General features: G+C 45.1%; 1 protein-coding gene across 1 annotated transcript in view; it reads right to left on the bottom strand.

Moving 5' to 3' along the window:
• The window catches only part of Rnf182 (ring finger protein 182), a 98,600-nt gene extending 98,225 nt beyond the window's left edge, over window positions 1–375 (bottom strand). Inside the window, exon 1 of the mRNA XM_078020558.1 lies at window positions 117–375. The gene's annotated coding sequence lies outside the window, so the exon portion shown is untranslated. The remainder of the gene's footprint in view (window positions 1–116) is intronic.
• Window positions 376–15,912: the final 15,537 nt, after the last annotated feature.

The raw sequence follows: 15,912 nt of genomic DNA, 5'->3' as shown, positions 1-15,912 counted from the left end.
AAATCTATCCTTATTCTTTTAAGTTCAATAAGCTAGTGGTCTCCAAAATTGGGAGAAAATACTAGGACTTGAATAGACATTTGTTTTACCTTAAAGAGTAGAAAACAAAGCCTTACTTGTTATAGTTTGGGTCTGGAACATCCCCCACACGGTCCTGTGTTGGAGGCTCATGTCCTTAGCAGGTGACATTATTGAGAGGAGGTAGAAACTTCAGGAGTCTGAGCCTAGCTGGAGGAAGAAGGTCATGGGAGGATGTCCTTAAAGATTATGTCTTGTCCCTGATGATTTTCTCACTCCCGCTCTCTGCCTTCTACTCTGCTACACCCTCCTTGCCAAGACATTCAGCACAAGCCCCGAAAAATCTGAGCCAGATGTCACGGACTGAATGAAACCTGAAATCCTGAGCCCGGAGGAACCCTTCCTCTCCTAGGCTGATCTCCTTAGGTATTTCGTCACTTCCTTGGAAAGCTGACTAACACACGAATGTTTAACCTCAATCTGTCTTCCTCATTCATGAGTTCTGCATGTGTGGATTCCACCAACCCCAGAGAGAAAATATTTGAAAACAAATCACATCTGTACGGAACATATCCAGACTTTTTTCTGGTTGTTATTCCATAAGCAACACAGCATGACAACTGTTTATGTCACTCTAACACGGTGTTAGGTGTGGTGAGTGAGCCAGAGATAAATACAGGAAGATGGATGGAGGTGGCTCTTCAGTCCTTAGGTAGCCTTTGGAGGGGCAGTCTCTTCAGGACCATGTTCCCAAATGCCAGAAAATAAGAAAATGCAGTTAAACGCAGGTTTATTGTGAGACAGGAATGTTGTGATGTTTGTAAAGGGAAGAGGAAAAAAAAATTTTTTTTTAGAGAGTATTAGAGGCCAAAGATTTAGGAAAACATTGAGTAAAAAAGTTAAAATTCCTATATTCCCATCTGACCTTTGCTCATCAGACTACAAAGTTACTCCTTATTCTGGGGATGTGGCCTCCGGGGGTCAGCAGGCCCTCTCTGAGCTCTTGCTGCGCACTGAGAGGGACCCGGGACCTTTGAAGACTCTCCCTTGCCTCTCACTTCATTCCTCTCACAGCTGATTGGTGGAGAAGAACTGGGCGAGACCCGCTCTGGAAGCACAGCACGGGTATCTTTTCTGCCCTCCGAGAGCCTGACTATACAGAGAATATCTAATATATATAAGTAGAACTCTGGCCCATAACCTGCAGCAACTTGCTCCTTGTGAACAAGAACCAGCCCAGGAAGACAGCCTGCAGAAGTCGGTTTGCAAGAAAAGAGACCAGTGGGCCTCGTCGTAATGCAGGAAGTCAAACGGTGACCTTTAGCAACTGGCCCCAGTGACCAGGACTTGCCGCCCTAATCTGTTTTCTTGCTTCCAACTCAGTACAAAGCCAAATCCACCCTCTGACCAATGTCACAGCACCTCCACTTAAGCAGCCACCTCCAGAGACCCCCCCACCAACACTCCCCCCTCCTCACAGCCGTATTTTTGTTTCATTGCAAAGCCTTCCCACTTCTCTGCCAGCCTTTGAGCTTCTGTCAACAGCTGGGTGACAAGGGCTGACTCCCTTGCCAGCTCTGAATAGACGCTGCTACTTCTCATCTGGTTGGTCTTTATTGATGTCCACAGCTCTGATCCCCAAACAGGTTTAGAGATTGTTCCTTACCCTGGGTTCAATCCCTGGTACCAAAAAAAAAAAAAAAGTTTATTGTGGCAAAAATGTTAGAAGAAATGTTTCTGAGTGTTTTCATCACAAAGAACGGATAAGTGTTTAGGGGAATAGGTGTGTTTATCCCCATTTGAGCATTACATAACATCACATGATAACCCTTAACTAAATGCAATTTTTATGTGTCAATTCCAAAAAAAAAAAAGTCTATGGTGAAATTCATAAGCCTACACTTGACGCTCACCTCGTCTTTCTATTGCTATTGTAACACCCCAGAGAGAATTATTTAGAGTGAATAGACTCTGATGATATATCAGTCAAATACAATGCATGTACCTTATTTGCATCCAACCTGAACAGGCTTTGAAAAATATTATGTAGCAACTGAGGAATTGTAAATGCTGAGTAGATGTTCAGTATCAGAGAATTATTGTTTGTGTTATTGTGTAATAAAGATGTTTTGTGTTTTTTTTAGAGAGTCTATTTCCTTGAGACATTAGTGACATCACTATGAATGCAATGCCAACGAATGTGGGATTTGTTTGAAATAATCCAATGTGAGGAAGATGGAGAAGAGGTGAGGCCAGAGGAAACAGGGTTTGTTGGTAATTACTGAATCTGGAAGGTGGGGCAGTGTGGTTTTTGTTTGTTTGTTTGCTACTGGGGATTGAACCCAGGGGCACTTAACCACTGAGCCACATCCCCAGCTCTTTTTCATATTTTATTTTGCAACAATGTCTCGCTAAATTGCTTAGGGCCTCACTAAATTGCTGAGGCTGGCTTTGAACTTGTGATCCTCCTGCCTCAGCCTCCGGAGACGCTGAGATGACAGGTATGCACCACTTTGCCAGGAAGAAATGGGAGGTTCTTTATACTATTTTATATCTCTTGTTTTTATCCTTTCCATAAAATTTTTTAAAAAGATAGGAAGAAAATCTGAAGTTAGATTCATCATGCCTTTTCATTTTCTGTAATTCTGTGCTTTGATATCTGAGGCCTTGCTGACCAGGAAAAACTGCTTCTCCTAGAGAGGGTAAATTCCTGGAGACAGTAAATGACTCAATGGGAGGCCACCTGTCAAATGCAGACCAGTCAGTCCAGAGCCCACACGTTGCAATACTTCCTCTGTGCACATTCAGAATCAATATTCCCTGCACGGATCACCCCAGGCCAGGACAATCAGGCCCCAGCGACCAGGACAGCATTCAAATTAGCCAACCAGGTCACCCAGCCTTGCCGTTGGCTTCCTCCTGCTCCCTCTGCCTCCTGAAGCCCACGTGGTCCGCTGGTGTGCCATAGCCTGCTCCCCCTCTTGACATCTGAGAGCATGTAACAGACTTCTCTTTTCAATGTCAATCACTTCCTCGTTTGTTAGCCTCCCATACCTAATAGCAAAACCTACATTTCAAAACAAAAGTCTGTTTTGAAATTCAACTAAGGTAGTGCATTTCAGTGTCCTCGAGCCTCAGTTGGGGATAGTAAGTTTGCTAGAAAAGAAGTATATGTACATAATGTTTTTCAAAGTCTGCTCAGATCAGGATGCAAAATAAGGTACAAGCATTGTATTTGACTGATATATCATCAAAGTCTCTTATTCCTGTTTGAGTATTATATAACATAACGTGTGTGCATATTGAAACATCACATGGTAACCCTTAAATATGAGCAATTTTTAGGTGTCAATTCAAAAAAGAAAAAGTCTATGGTAAAATTCACAAGCTGTATATGTACATATACTTCTTTTCTAGCAAACAAATATATATATCCGCATGATCTTGTGATAATGATAATGATCATCATCATCACGTCATAGCCCAGAGTAAGTCCTCAACAAGTACCATTAATTAACCAAGTACCTTCAGTGAACTTTCCTTCACTAATGGATAAAAGTAAACATGCTTTTATTTCCTCTTCCCCTCTCCTACCACCAGTCAGGTCTCCTGAGTATTTTCAACAGATTGGAATTTATTTTGTTCCACTTATCACTGTGATTCCTCGTCCGCCTTCTACAAATGGCTTCATTGATTTCACAAGAAAAAAAAATGTTTTTACTGCACTTTGGTGGATATACACTGACTGGATTTGTGTTGTGCCATTTCTTCTAAAGAAGAAGTTTAAACAGGAAATACTTAGGTGGCAAACAGCCATACAGAAGTAGTCACACAAGATCACTGATTTGAGGAATTTCTTTTTAACCCCAAAGCAAATTAACAAGATGTGTTCATTTAGAACTAGAAACTTATAAATGAGAACAAAAGCCTGTGTTTGAGATGTAAATATTATGTGAAATTACATAGACAAGACATAAAATTGCACCAGTGTGATTCATACATGCTTGCTTTCTAGAGGTGGGAGGAAATTGAGTATATCAGCCTCATTATAATAAAAGGCTCAGAACTTACAGAGTATAATCTGTGGCTTAAAACCACAGAAATTAATTCTATCACCCGATGGAGCCTAGAAGTCTGAAATCAAGGTGTCAAGGGGTTTTGGTTCTTTCTGGAAACTCTGAGGGAGAATCTGTCTCTGTTGTCTCGTCACTTTGGTATGGCCAGCAATCCTTTGTGTTCCTTAGCTCAGAGAGACATCACTCCAATCTCTGACCTCATCTCCGCATCATCTTCTCCTATCAATCCACCTGCATCTTGCATCTTGTTGGTCTTTTCTTATTAAAAAATAAAAATATAAAAAATTCCAGGTTAAGTGGTGCACACCTGTAATCCCAGCAGCTCAGGAGGTTGAGGCAGAAGGATTCTGAGTTCAATGTGAGCCTCAGCAACTTAGCAAGGCCCTGAGTAACTTAGTGAGACCCCCCATCTCAAAATAAAAAAAAAAAAAATTAAAGGCTGGGGATTTGGCTCAGTGGTTAAGCATTCCTGGATTCAATCTCTGGTATCAAAAAAAAAAAGAGTCATTGGATTAGGACTCACCTGCGTCCGTTTGATCTCATGCTAATTATATCTGCAATGACCTTATTTCAAAATAAGATCACAGTCTGAGGTTCAAGCAGATCATGAATAATAGGAACAAATAAGGGGGAAATACAGACGAATCACTTTTCATAACACATGAACATGACCAAGGTCACCTGAGATGGCAATACAAGTACCATGTGGTATTTAGCCTGAAATATTGTCCTACAATCTGGGTCACTTTTCTACTTGATTCCAAATGAAGTCAAATGTGGCTCAGATCTGTAGCACCCAGTGTTCCACAGTTCACCTGCTAAGCTGATCCTCCCACCTGGTCTAGGCAATGAGTCTTTTAGAATATAGAGTTAGCTGTCATTTACGTGAGAGATGCTCTATCCGGAGCTAAACAGTGAAGAGTGGGACTTGGTCCCCACCTCACAGAGATTACATTCAATGGGAAAGAAGGATTCTAAATTGATGGGGAGATGGTGGGTGCTCCAGCATCGGTGATGAGCTTCTATTACCCTGTGTGTGCCAAGTCCCCAAACCACCTCACTTGCTGGACTCACAGAACCCACACAGAGACATTCTCATGGTAGTTTTATTGGGGCCAAAGGATTCCAAACACAATCTGCAAAAGAAAAAGGCGCACCGGGAAAAGTCTGGGGAGAACCAGGCGCTAGCTTCAAGGACCTCTCCCATTAAGATCACACTGGATTTGGGGCTGGAGCAATAGCTCAGTGTTAGATAGAGCCTTTGCCTGGCATGTATGAGGCCCTGGGTTCCAACTCCAGCACTGAAGGAAAAGGAAACGAAAAAAAGTAGGATCACACAGAATTCTCTTAATTCCCCCAGCAATGAACTGTGACCACAGTGCAAAACGTTGTGCACCCAGGAGGAGACTCAGGGTTTTTACTGGGAGCTGGGCATGCAGGCAACCTCCTCGTGACACATACTAAAATGCCAGACTCCAGAAGGAAAGCTAGTATTTAGCATAAACCAGGTTGTTTGCACAAATTTCAAGGGTGGGAGCCTTCCTGAAATCTAAGTTCTCAGACCCCAGCCAAGGGCGAGCCTAGCAAGCAGGTCTTTCTGCAGACAGCAGTGTAGGTCTTACATCAACCCTTTCCTGCACACCCTAAACTCAGCAGATGGCATTAGGCTCAGCCAATTCCCCCACAGGCCAGAAGGGTGCTGTCAGGGGGCTTCTAGAAGTTCTTTCCCTGGAGCCACATCTATCCCATTACACAGTAGTTACCATTGTCCCTGAAGATGCTCTTATTTGTATCTGGAGAGAAAGCAGTAAAAATAATCACAAAACAGGAAATGGTTCCTTTCTCTGAGCCCAACCCAGGGAGAGAAGAGTTGGTGAGTCAAGGCAAGAAGGGAAGCCACAGTGTGTGGGGGTGTGCCCTGCCAAGCCAGCTATCTGGGTCCCTCTTTCCTGGTAATGGAGGAGATGACTTATTGCACATATCTCCAGCACATCATCCTGGTGGTGAGACGCAGTTGCAGGCGTGAAAGGACCAGTCATTTTCATAATATATGGTCTTTGAAACACTATGGCAAAATAGCATCAATAGCATTTCAAGAAGGGGGACCAGGAACCTAAATATAGATCCAAATGATGCGGCATGCAATCTTAAAAGGTGATTGTGCCAGAGTTTCAGGGTGGCATGCTAAGGTGTCAGGGAACATGGGACATCCCCACCAGAGCCTCCCAGGACTTGAAAGACCTGGCCCTGAGTAGTCAGGATTCTGTGACTCAGTCACACATTTCCCACGAGAACAATAGAGAAGGCATGTTAATCGAATATATCCCAACCTAACTTCCTCAGAGCTCTTTGCTAAAAATATGCATTTTGAAGTTTTCCCATTAACATTTATAAGGTACACTGGTGGAGGCTCATTTTCTCCAGCCCTCAAACTCCAAACCAATGATATGCAGGAAGTCAGGATCCAGTAGGTTCCTACCTACCACTGCCTGAGCCTGGGGTGAAGGAGAGGCAGGGGCCTTGAATTGGAGTATTTGGGCAGTTGTAGGCAGCAACTTCAATCAAGTTATCACATCAAAAAAATAGACTGTAGTATTGTACACTGGGGCACAAAATGAGTGTGTTTGTATACACACATTTCTTTTTCTGACAATAAAAAAAAACATCTCCTTCATACATGCAAACATACACAAATACTTCCAAGTAGAATCGGCCTTCCTTAGGTAAAACAGTCTTTCTATTTTCACAGAGCAGCAAAGTATTCCTTAATATTTGAGTAAAGAATCTACCACTTGCCACAGCAATGATTTCCTTTTAAAATATATTAAGAGTAAAAATTCAGGAAGGCTAAAATGTCAGTAGAATAAATAACGAATGCATTTATTTTATCATGAAAATGTACTAACTGCCGCAGTCTGGCTGGGCACAATTTAGGAGCCACTTGTCAAAAGAAACTAACTTTATTTTTAGAACCACAGAGGCCAAACAAAACAGCTCCAGGGAAAAACCCTCAGAGCCCAACTGCCACCACCGGCTTCCCACAAGCCTCTCACCCCCACACCAGCCTCTCCACCTCCCACAATCCTCCTGCTCTTGAGGCCGATTGGCTGGGTCGCATGGGCGGAGCCAAAAAATCCCCCAATGAGCAGCTCCGTGGCCTGAAAGGGCAGGGAAACAGCCCAATGAGCATCACCGCAGAGGAGCCAATCAGCTAGATGTTGCTGGGGCCGCTGTGAGCCAATCATCATCTGGCAGCTGGAAGTTTGCTGGCAGCTGGAAGTTTGCTGGGGCCTCTTCGGCTGTGGCTCTCAACAACTAACCATGCTTATTTTTCATAATTATGAGGGCATAGAGCAAATGTGAAAAAAGTATTTGAAGTCAGGAGAGTGCTTGGCACAGGATCCAAATGTTGCTTTATGATTTTTGCCACCCAAAGGCCCGATTGCCCCTGACTTGTGCAGCCCTGTGTGGGTGATGATAGTTACTGCTTAGCCAGTTCTGAGAAACTGTGTGGATTCACATCTGCTCTAAGGAAAGTTGGTACCTAGACATTTTTAGGAACCCTAGGATACAAAAAAAAAAAAAGAAAAAGAAACTCATGGATAGAGTCTGAGGCTCCAGGACTCGCTCCCTAAACAACAAAAGCATTGTTTCCCTATAAACCGAATGCACGAGTTCCCAATCACCAGCAATAAGTAAATACATTAGTCCTTACAACTTATTAAAACCTTTCCTGCCGGGTGCTGTGGCACACGCCTGTAATCCCAGCAGCTCAGGAGGCTGAGGCAGGAGGATGGCAGGTTCAAGGTCAGCCTCAGCAACTTAGCCAGGCCCTAAGCAACTCAGCAAGATCATGTCTCTACATAAAATATTAAAAAGGGCTGGAGATGTAGCTCAGTGATTAAGCCACTGGGTTCAATTCCTGGTACAAAAAAAAAAAAAAAAACCCTTAATCCCAGGGTTTCATATGTAGCACAATGGGGGAAATCTTGGAATCAGGAAACTCAGGTTAGACTCCTAGTTACATCTCTTCCAAGTTCTCTGACCTGAAGTCATTTCAGGTTAAGCAAACTCAGTGTGCTCATCTGTATAATGGTGGGGAGTTGACACAGGAGGAGTTAAGGTGGGTGTAATAAAAGCACCTGGCTAAACGCCCGGTAATGACATTGGAGTTAAAACACGTGATGGTGATGATGGTGATTTAAAATGTGGAACTGGAAAGACAGCTCAACCTTCTTCTCCCTCGTGCCTAAGTTCAAGATAAACATCTGGATTCAGATAGAGTGTGGGCTGAGCCAGACCATGTGAACAGGTCACTGATGTGGACAACTGTCCTGGTACCTTTGGGACATCCCTTCCACAGCTCAGGAAGCTTGCTTTCCTGGACTTCTTTGCAGCACGGTGCAGCTGGATCAGGTCCTAAGTGAGAGCTGGACCAGCAGGAGAGAGCTGGACCACCCTGGCTCCCTGAGGTCCGCTTGCGGTCTGGCCTCCAGCCTTGGGGAACAACAGTGACTGAGCTCAGAGTCCTGACGTGCTGAAATAGCGTCACAGCTGGAGCCTGTAGAAGTCCCCTTGGGTTGGCTGGCGACACGGTTGCAGTACAAGCTCTAGCCGCTAGGGCTCAGCAGTGAGTGACTGACGGCCGAAGGACGGTTTCCTATCAAACCAGTGGCGCCAAAGCATGGAGAAGCTGTTCCTAGAGGTTGAGCCTCAAACCAGGTTCCTGATAATCTGTTAATTCAACATTGTTTTAATGACTTTTTCCTGCCTGGACAGCCAGAGTCAGCATCTGTTTCTCACAGGAACCTAGACACATGTAAATGCAATGACCTTTCCAATATGCAGACTGAAGACGTGTTAGGGTGTCCCCTGTCACCAGGATAAAGCACTTACTCCTTCTCCTGGCTTCAAGGCTCTGCTCTCCACCAGCCTCACCTTGGAGCAAGGCAGCCTCTGCAGCCGCAGCAAGCTCTGTTCTGTGAGGCTTTCAGGGTCTAGCTAGCCCTGCCTCCTTGGCACATGGGCTATGTTTTAAATCTGGAATGTTCCCCAAAGGTCTGGGTGTGGAAGGCTTGGTCCCCAGCTTGGCACTAATGCCAAGGGGTGCAAGTGGTGGGTCATTAGGTCGCTGGGACAAGCCCTTCCGAGGACTCTCTTACTCTCTTTTTCTTCTGCTTTCTGGCCACTGTGCAGTGAGCACCTTGCTCTGCCCCATGCTTCCACCATGATATGCTACCACAGGCCCAAAGCAACAGGGCTAACCAACCATGAACCGAAACCTCTCAAACTGTTGAGCCAAAATAAACCTTTTATCTTTGTAAGTAGGATTATCTCAAAGATTTGTTACAGTAATGGAAAACTGATTAACATAATGCTTCTGGAAGGTTTGGAAAGCCAATGAAACATTGAAAGCAGTGAGGTCACAGTGTTACAACACAAATAGACCATTAAGATAGAAATATGTGGGATGAGTAAAGAAGAGAGCAGACAGAATACTAATCCTAAATAGATTGTTGTGGTTCAGCCTGCCTCTTCTCTTACTATAACAGATTATTTGAAAAATAATAATAGGGCTGGGGACGTGACTCAATGGTACAGCATTTGCTTGGCAAGATTAAGGCCCTGGGTTCAATCAACACCTTTTGTGGTGTGGATGCCACAAAAGGAGGGGGTAGTGGAGGAGGAGGAGAATTCTCAGGGGGATCAGAGTCAGGCTTGACACCTACACAACCAGGAATATCCAAAATCAGACGACAGTACTGCCCAGACCAGGAAGCTGGTGACCATACCTGGCACTGTGCCTTACGGGCCAAAACCACTGCTACTGTGAGGTCGCAGATGCCTCTGGTACCATTGTCAGATAAAAAACATGGTGTTGGCCCTCATCGGGCCCATGTGTACCGGCATAGCAGATGAGGTCACATAGCCAACTGCAAGGTACTGAGAAAGTAAGTCTCTGGCTTCTCTCTTAGAGAAGCAAATAGAGCCACCGGGCAGCCATGCAGGCTATGTACTGCCCCACACTAAAGGGCCACCATTCATGTCCAAGTTATGTCAGCGTGTCCCCCAGAGTTGTACAGCGGTGTGTTAGCTGGGGAAGGCTCGCATGTGTACAAACCCACCCACCTCCTGCCGGATCTCAGGGACTAATATATCAGGAGTGCTTTTCTCGCTCAGATCCTGGACCAGGCTCCGTCCACCAGGCAGCCTTCCACGGGGTAAGGAAGCCCGTCAGGTAGCCCGTCCCCTCCTCCCAGCAGGTTTTTCATTCATGCACGCAGAGCAAGCATCACCTGTCAGCTACCATTGCTTTGGTGAAACTGGGGCAGAAAATAAAAGACCCCAGAGAGTTCTACGGTCAGGTAAGACACTGTCAGCAAGAAATGAGTCAAAGCCCACGTAGTGCCATTTTCTCCGGCCACGACTGAAATCAGAGTCGAGACTAAGAGGATGTGAGGGGTCCACAAAAGCCATCTGATACCCCTGTCTCTGTGTCGATAGTCACCTTCAACAGACCACCAGTAAGCCCAGCCCTAGATGCATGAATCACTATCCATCTGTCAAACTCTTAATTCACTCTGGGTTGGGATGCACAGGGAAAGAAGGCCTAGGGGACAGGAAGATGTTCCAGTCCGTCTCCAACCAATCAGAGCCTCCAGACAATTTGGTCCACATCAGACTGCACGCTGGGTTTCCCTTTCCCAGCCGAGCTTTTTCCAAGGAAAGGCAGAAAGGAGAGAGGAAAGTCTGGGCTTCGTACTTCAGAGCATCCCCTCCTTCACCTCCTAACCCATCCCCAGATTCTTGGCTCATTTGGCAGAGCTGGGCCAGGGGCCACAGGATGCTCTCACCTGCCACCAGGTGTCCCTGAGTGGTTGGGGTCAGCAGACGCTCTCCCTTAACCACCAAGGTCCTTCCTTACTGCTCACTGCAGGGTGACTAGCACCTGGATTTCCACCAGCCTCCTGCCAACCCTGCAGATGACACCAAGTTGCTGTCCCCAAAAGTGCTCTGCTGAGCTCTTCTAAGCTCTGTCCTTCACCCAGCACCCCCGAGCCTCCCAGGTGTCTGCACCCCACACTTTCTTACTGCAGCCCCTTAAGTCTGCCCATTAAGGTGAACCGGTCCTTCTGACTTGGTCGCTGCCTTAGGAAGCAAGGGGAAATGTCCTCCAGAGTCAATAACCCAACTCAGGAGGATGCTGGCAATGTCCTGCTGATCTTGCTCACCCCCTCCCTTAGATTAGGAGGTGGTGGCTTCTCACTGCCACCTTTTCTCAGTCTGTACCCTCAGGGCGGCCATGTGCGTGTGTTCGGGCTGCATATTTCATGCGATCACAAGTGCTAGTCTCATCAGAGATGTCATTATTCATTTACTTTTTTAATTTTTGCATTTTTCAAATTCAAAGATGAGAATTTACATGTTCAATGCAAAAGGGGTTTTTTTTCCCAATAAATGAAAAAGAAGTGTTTTGTTCTAACAGGATAGATATCAATGACACCACTTTCACTTATTGAGGAGGAAGATTGGGTTGATCTAGCTTTAACTACAGTAACTTGAGTTTCTGAATGAGTTGCTGCTTTCGTGAGTGATGAACTAATCTATTATTATCATAAAGTTAATAACAAATGCCTTTCTCTTATTTTGTTTTATTTGTTGCAATAGTGACAAATGAACGTAGGGACTTGCGAAGCTAGGTAAAGGCTCTACCCCCAAGTTACATCTCTAACCATTTTTTTTTAAATAAGTTGCTGAGGTTGACCTTGAACTTGCCATCCTCCTAGCTCAGCCTACTAAATTGCTAGGATTACAAGTGAGCTCCACCACGCCTCAATGGTATATACTGATTACATTTTGTATTGCAATTCATATCATTTGTCATTTTGTTGCATCGAAATGGTATTGCTTAGCTCACAATTTTAACCTATAATCCCAACATAACTCTTGTTTACCATGAAAAATTCACAAACATAGCTGATGCTTAAAAATAAATTAGAAATTTCCAGGCATGGTGGTGCACACCTGTCATCTCAGCAGCAGGGGAGGCTGAGGCAGGAGGATCACAAGTTCAAAGCCAGCCTCAGCAACAGTGAGGTGCTTAAGCAGCTCCATGAGACCCTGTCTCTAAATAAAATACAAAATAGGGCTGGGGTGTGGCTAAGCAGTTGTGCAACGCCTGAGTTCAACCCCCGGTTCACCCACCCCCCGAAAAAGAAATCAATTACTTAGTAATAATAGTCAAATTGTTTGATAACAGACATTTATTTATGAAATGTAATGAACTCAGCCTAATTCCACCTGAAGACTGGGAGCCATCTCGTCAAAAAGTCATGAAAAGTTCATTTCTGTTTTACTATAGAATACCAAGATTTCTATTGGGCCTGACCATACTCTGATGTTTAAACTTGTTTGGAATTCCTGCCCGTGCTCTGAACCCACCCATGCCTGGCTCTCCTTGACCAGATAACCACCCTCCCTAAATCCTCAGAGGTTCCTCATAAATTCTGATGTTGGATCTCAATTTACTCCCTACCTTGAAATGCTAAGCCATGGAGATCATTAACCTGCTATCTATCTGCCCTTGCATTACGCCTGCCAGAACCCTGTTAGCTGTAAGTTCCCAAGACACCACCTTCGCCACTTCTTGTGCTATGAAAACCTTCCTGCTGGAAACCTGGGGCTGTTCTGTGACCCGGCTTTCAGGAGAGGCCGTCGCTGGTCAGCTCTCTTGTGTTCATCATATAAACTTGCTTTAATTTGGCTTAAAACTGAGGTTGGTGGTCTTTTCTTTGCATGACAGGTTCAACAGACTAGTCATAAGCACACAATTTTAAGTGCTCTTAAAATTCAGCAGCTTATTTCTATATATTGCTTTAAAATGTTTGAAACTCTAAGATGCTGAGCTGTTACATTATTCCTCCACACTGAAGAAGATAGCTTCTCAAAATTAAAATTTATTTAAAACCTATCTATGGTTTACTATCTCAAAGGTTCTAAAATCTACGATCACATAGAAAACAAAACACGGAAGCAAACAGCCATGGTAATCAACATAATAAATTCATTTCCATGAAAATAAGACACAATTATTTTATGCAGACTATTACATCCCGTCTCATTATTATTTACAGTTGCATAACAAATTATCTCAAAGTTGGTGACTTAAAGCAGTAAGCATTGATTATCTCACAGAGCACCTGAGGGCCAAGAGTCAGGGAAGCCTTTCTGGATGGTTCTGGCCCAGGCCTGGAGCAGGCTGCAGGCAGACGCTGGCTGAGGCTGGAGCATCTGCCTGCAAGAAGGCGCCCTCCCAGGGCTGTGGGCTGCAGGCCTCAGCTCCTCCCTCCGTGGGCCTCTCCATGGGGCTGCTCAACACATGCAGCTGGCTTCCCCCAGAACAAATGAGCCAAGGGCTGGATGGTGACTTGTGCCCTCTTGAGATGGGGGAAAGCGGGGCACAGTGTGAACACCCATCTTGGAGGTGCCGTCTACACCTAGTGACGTCAAGTTCCCAATTAATCTGATTAAAAATGCAGCTTTTCTCTTAATTTGATGCGTACAGCTTATACAGACTGACTTCTGACTGTCGTATGGAGACATACTTAATGCGCTCTCTTCCATTTGCCTTCCTAGGAGAAGACTCCAAGGCAGCACTGGGGCTGGGTGGGGCTGGAATGTGCCCCCAGGAGAGACAGAGGCAGAGCCATTCCAGAAACTTCCTCCAGTCTGTTTGCAATGATCAGCCAGCCTCTCCTGCCCGGTCCAGACTGCTGACTTGTGTCTCCACCTGCCGGGCACAATTCACGGAAGAGTTCTGCGGGCATCTCAACCTCAGCTTGTCCAGCATCAAACCCCCATCTCTCCTCTTCAGTGCCATGGAGCACCACAACCACACGGTTGTTCAAACCAGACATGGGGCCCTCCTGGAGTTCTCATTAACACGGGATCCACTCAGCAAGTGGACTTCGCCTCCCGGGCAGCTCTCCAGTCTCCCCAGCTGTCCTCCAACACCAGAGTGGCCCAGGCCCCAGGGCTCCCAGAGTTCTGCTGTGGCTTTCTGATGATTCTGCCTCCAGTGTCTTCCTCCCCTCCTCTAAGCTGCCTTCAGTGCAGTTTAATGTAAGTTTAAAGACATCCTCTGAGTCTCTCTCTCTCTCTCTCTCTCTCTCTCTCTCTCTCTCTCTCTCTCTCTCTCTCTCTCTCTCTCTCTCTCTCTCGTCTTTTTCTCCAGCCCTGAAAAACTCCTCCAAGGACTTCAACTCATCCAGGTGGCTGCATTACCTCTGGGCCTTTGCACATGATGTCTCTACCTAGATTAGCTTTCCGCCCCTTCTTTATCTCCTTGAATCTTTGTTATCTTTTACAACATCGCTCCAGGGCCAGGGTCGTGGCTCAGTGGTAGAGCACTTGCCTAGCATGCATGAGGCACTGGGTTCAATCCCTGGCACCACATAAAAAAAAATATGAACAAATAAAATAAAGGTATTATGTCCATCTACAACTAAAAAAATATAATAATAATAATAATAACATCGCTCCAGTGTCACCCCTTTAAGGTGGCCTTCCCTGGTTCCCCAATCTGAACCAAATACCCCCTCTTTCTGTTTTCAGCATCCCATGAATATCTCAATGGATGTAAGACCAAGCAGTCTGAAGGCTCTATTCCTCCAACACTGAGGCCAGGGGCTGGTTGTAACAGGGGCTTTAAAGTGAAGTCCCCGTTACTCAACAGTCAGCAACAAGAGTTAGTGAGGCGTTAAAGGGGACCGTGAGCCTTTTCCTTCCCCGGATGCTGGCTGAGAAAAAACCCTGTGCATGTTTCCAGATTCCAACTCTAGTTTCCTAGAACCTGGGGTAGGAAAATGACGCTACCTCCTCAGAAGCTGGCCACATCCGCACTCCAAATTACACTGACGGATTGTACAAGTTGGGTCCATGTCCATTTCCCTGCTTTTACCTTGATTTTGATGTTGAGGCAGAGCTGCTGTTTGACTTTCCAGCCTTCTTTACAGCTACGATTGCCTACGTGACGCAGTTCTATCTGGCCAGTGAGATGGGAGCAGAAGGTCCTGGGGGGGCCTCCTTCCCCAAATAAAAGGCAATCCTCAGTTTGAGAAAGCCTTTGGCCCTTTACCTTTCTGTTTTCTTCCAACCTGGAATGTGGCTGGGAGACTTGGTGGTTCAGCAGCCATCTTGTGACCCTGAATCCAAGAAGCTTAAGAAGGAAAAACCATACACTGAGCAAGAGAAGGTAGAAAGACAGGAATCGAAGGTTTTTAGGACATTAGTGAGCACTGAATCAGCCCTGAATTGTTAATTTCTAATCCTTTTCCGTAAGATCAAATAAATCCCTAGTTGTCTGAGCTACCATAATACAAGTTTGCTGTTATTTGCAACCAAAAGCATTTCTAAAAAATCCACTACCCTATTGAGATATAAGTCTCTTTTTACCTAAGACTCCTTGGATTCGTATACAATAATAATTACCAAAGTAGGTCCTATTTATCAAGTATATACAACATACCAACACAGGAGTAAGGTTTGATAACTCATGATCTCATTTTAATTCTTATCTAAGAGGTGAATGGTGATACTGTGATAGGGTTGTGTTTAGGAATGGAGTAACTCAGGGTAGGAGAAACATGGAAACAAAGATATCCAGAGAGTCAGAGCAGGGGCCCTTCTCCTAACCCCCACATTGTTCTGCACATGACAGCAGCCTTTCAATCCTGAGGTTTGGAAGGCGGACAACATTTCATGCCTTAAGCCTTTCTGTTACCTGAGAACCGTGAATACAGCAGGGCTTGGCTGATAT

This window comes from Ictidomys tridecemlineatus, chromosome 8 (assembly GCF_052094955.1).
Source record: "Ictidomys tridecemlineatus isolate mIctTri1 chromosome 8, mIctTri1.hap1, whole genome shotgun sequence".
NCBI lineage: Eukaryota > Metazoa > Chordata > Mammalia > Rodentia > Sciuridae > Ictidomys > Ictidomys tridecemlineatus.
The sequence above is the reverse complement of the archived record's forward strand: the minus strand, read 5'-3'. Positions and strand labels throughout refer to the sequence as shown.